Here is a 5,639-nt window from a genome sequence, read left to right on the forward strand (position 1 = left end):
TGGCGGATTACTTCTGTTGAGGGGGACGATTCTCGAACGGGCTGATCTTATTGAAGAATATACGAGTCTTGTCATTGGATTGAAGAATTTGATCATTTGGGGTTTATTAATGGAGGTTGGAACTCTGAATCTTATGCCCAAACATTAGTGCATCTTTGCGAATGGGATGTAGAAGAGCTTCAAAGGGTATATTTGGGATACACGTTATCAAGAGAGGGAAAACCGAAGTGAAAGATGTTGATGTTCGAGTTGTTCACGAAGATGTGTGACGAGGTTAAATGTAAAGATATGTTTTCTTTACCGGTGCTGACAGATAGCTGATGACTTGCTGCTAATTGTTAAAAGATTGAACCATATCATACGCCAATGGATGATCAGGATGATCTCCAAGAGTTGCTCACTTTGAGGGGGAGATCTAATATGAGAAGCTACAAGTTATTGGTTTGCTGAAAAAGATTTAAAGATTGTTTGTCTGCACAAGCCCGAAAATCATCAGTCAAGGGGGAGTATGTTAGTGCACGGTTTGTGACTGGTGATTTGCAGTTAAAGTATTCAAGGATTAAAGTATTCGATAGCTACGGAAAAGGGGGTGTCTGTTAGTGAACTGTTTTGGTTGTCCATAGCGATCGAATAAATTATAGATAGTCTAGATTGAATATTTATAGTAAATGGCACATTCGCTATGGTTTGTATAGCGAATGAGGTCCATTCGTTAGTGATCTAGGCTAGTTCGTTAATGTATTACCATCTGTAACAATTCCGGCAAATTCAGGTATACCCTAGCCGGAATATACTATTTACGTGTTATTTAATATTGAATATATGAACTTATAATGTGATTATACGAGTATATAAAATTCTCAGTACGAATTATACTCAAATGTACAACTAGTCGTATCGGAATTACGATTAATCGATGAACGGTTATTGAAACCCGAACGAATCGGGAATTACATTATAGACGAAATATATAATGTTTAGTGATGTTTACGAAGTATTAAAGCTTCGGGATAAGTGAATTATAGCACAGAAAAAGGATTTCGATTTATTAGTACGTCGGTACGATAAACGAAACCTTTAACATCAAACCAAGCAAGAGACGATCGATCAAGCCGAAAAAGATGCACAATTACCGACAATACGATGTGTTAAGTCATTAAATGTCATGGTTTAAGTTTTTAAGGTTTTTAAATCAGTTTTATATAAATTTTATTTTTAAGCCGAAAAAACGCCCGTCTTGGCCTCGTTTTGAGCGAAATTAAACGTTTAACCGAGAAACGAACTGAACCTGATTATCCACAACATTATCCGGATTACACAAAATCCAAATGTGTGGCCATGGGTTGAGATGTGGGCCCCACCCCACACCACAACTAGGACCGATCGGTCCACCTTAACCATTATAACATTTCATTTTCTTTTTTTAACATCCCAACCCCAACTTTCTCTCATCAATCTTCAACATTCATCCAAAGATCCAAGTTTTTAAGCAAGAAAACGAGGTATAGACCGAGTTATAATCGTGTTATTCTTCTTTTCTTGATTCATTTACAAGAAAGTGAGGTTTCAAGTGAAATATGGGTGAAAACCCGAGATGAAACCGATTCTTGGAGGATCAAGTGATGTATACAAGTTATACAAAGGATCTTGGTCCAAGAAAGTAGCTAAAATAGTCAAAAACGAATTTTTACGGTCAAAATCTTCGTTTTGATGTTTTAATCGAAACCATGAAAGAAATGGCTTGATTGTGGGTATAACTTGCTTGGTGTGGTGTTGTTGTGCTTGTAAGTGTTGTATCTAGTGGCTAGCAAAGGCTAGAACCAAGATCTTTGCGATCTAACGATAGAAAACACAAGATAGTTCGGTTTTCGTATGATTTATATAATTTGGACAGATTGTGATAGACCTAGAGTTGGGTCACGAAATTTCACAATGATGATCTACACATGAAAATATGAGATCTGTGAATTTTTGGTAATTTTTGGATAAAGGATGAATATTTGGTGAATTTAATGCTCGGTTTTGGCTAAAAATGGTGAAAAATAGCTAAACATCATGAAAAATTCTGGAAAATTTAAGATAAGCTTTTTATAACATATAAAAGTCACACACAAAATTTCAGGTTCATTGGAGAAGTCTAAGTAGGCTTTTCGGTAAAATGAGTTCTAGGGATTTCTAGCTCGGTTTTGGTAAAAATGGCATGAAAAATAAGTTTTTGGTTCTGGAAAAATTACAGGGAACTATGTGGTTGACAGGGGTCATCCCAGAAAAATTTGGGATTTTTCGAAGGTCGTTTGGTATTTTCTACATATTTGGTGTTTAAATGATGTTTAAAAATGGTTAAATAAATTTTAGATATAAAAATTAATTCTGGAAAAATTTATAAAATTCCTTACTGTCAAAATATGGTTTGTACAAAATTTCAAGGTCCGAGACTAAACGGATATTTATTTGTGCTAAATGGAACTTAAAAACAAACTTTTAAAGCTTAAAACGAGTAAACCGGCGAAGTTCGCCTAAGCGAGCTGACTGGTGTTTGAAAACCTTAAAAATGGATGATTTTTATGAAACTAAGTTAATCAAGTAAAAATAAATCATCCGAAAATAATTCGGATGATTTGGGTAATTTTACCCGATTTAACCGTTTCCGGTGTATTAAAGACGGAAACGGGCCCCGCGGCCAAACGGGGTGTCTAACCGAGCTCTAATTTCACCACTTTAATGAAAATATCAATAATAACTATTTTCGGGCCGTGTGTGGTCAAACTCATTTTTGTAAACATAAAGACAGATAACCGTGCTAGGCACGCAAAACGAGAAAACAAACTAACGGTAGTTTTGACTAAAGAACTCTAGGTGATATCACAATCTTAGTCCTGAAAAGTATTTCGGGGTTAACATTGTCCCCGGATCGTGTACGGTACTGGGTTAGCAGTGTCCCTAGACGTACCGGTTAACACGAATTTAAGTTATATTGATAGAAATTGTGTAGTAACGATTTGGGGATCGTATTACAGATCTGTACCAGTAGCCGTGCACCGTAGTACAACTTGCTCACAAGAAGGTGAGTTTTCACGAGCCCCTTTTACTGAACTGTTTTAAATATTTTCCCGGGGCGGAAAGCATGTTTTTTATCAAAGTGTTTAAGTACATGCTGATCGCATGGAAATGAACGTATTTATTTAATGTTTATTGTACGGGAATCGTACGGTAATGAATTAAGATGGTAATTGTCTGAGTTGCTAACAGTGTAAGGCCCGAAACAGTGTTCTGGGGTAACCGAGTTCCCAGAGGTTATTAAATGTGTTTCTGGGGTAACAGAGTTCCCAGAGGTTATTAAATGTGTTTCTGGGGTAACAGAGTTCCCAGAGGTTATTGGAAGTATTCTGGGGTAACAGAGTTCCCGGAGGTTAATCGATATGTTTTGGGATTAACAGAGTTCTCACTTGTGGGCTCAGCATAATTACATCGCTTATTTATGATTATTATAATGATTTGTTATGGTTTATTTAAATTAGTGAAACTCACCAACTATTCGTAGTTGACCCGTTTTCTTTACATGCTTTCTAGGTACACTCAAATTGGAATGAGTGATATGTGTTCGATGCTGTGTGCTATTTTGTGGAAGTCTAGAGATCTATATTTTGCATTAAATATGTTAATGTACTATCGGTAACACTTATGTGATAACGCTTAGATGGTTATGAAACTCAGAACAATGTAATACGTTTAAATTAATGTAGTGGTGTTTTCTTTATAAACAATGCTGTTGATATCAGATGTGTTTGTTGCATCCCGTGTACGTTTCCGCTGTGGTTACGGGGTGTTACAGAACTTGGTATCAGAGCCATTGGTTATAAAGAATTAGGATGTCTTTAAAAGATACCTAAAATATAACCAGTAGCTCAAGTATTATAGGATCTGAATATCAACTAATAATATATTGTGACTAGATCAGGATGAACTTGGATGGACAAGTGGGTTATTATGGTCCGGAACATAATAACAGACTTGTCTGCACGAGGGAATTCAGGGAAAGTCACGGGGGACTTTAATAGGTAAAATTGGCAACATACGTGCAAATATGTGATAATATTGTTATGTGGTCAAGTTGTATAAGTAAGTGTATATTAATTTGATTATGATTTACACTATGGAAAGAACTATATGTTTGTTAACTTGTGTGCAGGTAAAATGTCAAGAACCCCCAGTTTGTCGATTGAGGAGGACCCGGAGGAGGTCAGCTCCGGGGACTCTGGGAGCCCACTCGTAGCATCTAGCACAGAGCCTAGCGAGGCTAGCCTTAGGAGTTCCGGCCAGTCCTCCCCAGCTAGGATTGCCAGATCCCCGACCCCACCCGCACCACAGGCCGCCCCTGCACCCCCCGGATTCGGACCCCGCCTCACGGCGCGGATCAGTATCCCATATGTCCGACCTACCTCGCCCCCACCCAGACCTGCTACCCGCAGGGGCGAGTCCTCCCGCTCTCAGCCCGAGCCTGCGACTCCACCTGTGTGGGGTCTTCCTAGACAGGAACGGGACGCGGCGGCCTGGCTCCGAGTGCTCACCGAACAGGTGAATGAGCACTCCGCCGCCCTGACGGTGGGAGTCCAGAGGAGGATGTACTTGGGGGATTGCATACTGGACCATCAGTATGCGATTGCCCAGCTGAAGAGGGAGTGCTCATACTCCCAATGGATGCTCGGCCGGATGGAGATGCGGGTCCGGGTCATGGTGGCTGTGTTGGTGGTGTTGGTGGCGATATTGGTGGGGTTGGTTTACCACCGTGTTTAGTTGTGTTGGGTTGGGAATAGACAGGGACCATTTTTTTTGATACTCCGTGTAAGCAGTTAGTGGTGATGCTAACATGGAGTGAATCTTGTTAGTTATAATACAACCACTGGCCCTTAGGGGGGGTCTCTTTTGGGGCATATCAGTATAGATACTTTTGGGTATCATTCAAGCACTGACCCGTTGCGGGTTATGTCGAGATGATGCCGACATAGGCCTTACGTATGAAAACTTAACTAATGTAATAGTGACAGGAAAGTAATATGAACGGATGTTTGTGTAATATGTACTAACGTTTATTAATGAATGGAATGTTTGTTGTGTTTTATGATTGGAACTTGTATTGATTATATATATTTTCTTGATGTTGTGTAGAATGGCACCAAAACGTTCAGCCCAATTGTCGGAAGTGGACGTGAGCCGTTTGATTGCTCGACAGTTGGAGGCGGCGATACCGGATATAGTATCGCGCATCGCCGCCAGTATTAACAATTCGACCAATCCAACCCCTCCGAGCAATCAAACGACCACCAATAATGACGGGGAACGAAATACTAATCCTCCGCAGAATGATAACACGATTCTGAGTAATGACGCACCGCCTAGGGTGGTCGTTACAGACAGTAATGGCCCTATACCTACGGTAGAGACGAACCGTACTGAACCGATTCGTGCGTCCAGGGGATGTTCGATCAAGGACTTTATGTTGTGCAAACCTCTAGAGTTTAGCGGGTCTGAAGGACCAAATGGATTAGTTAAATGGATCGAGAAAATAGAATCCGTGGTGAATATCAGCAACTGCCCCGAGGATTGTGTTGTTAAGTATGCTGCCTGCACATTCACGGACC

Source organism: Bidens hawaiensis, unplaced genomic scaffold (assembly GCF_021521415.1).
Source record: "Bidens hawaiensis isolate Kalapana, Puna unplaced genomic scaffold, B.hawaiensis_p1.1 tig00038440_1, whole genome shotgun sequence".
In the NCBI taxonomy this organism is placed as follows: Eukaryota; Viridiplantae; Streptophyta; class Magnoliopsida; order Asterales; family Asteraceae; genus Bidens; species Bidens hawaiensis.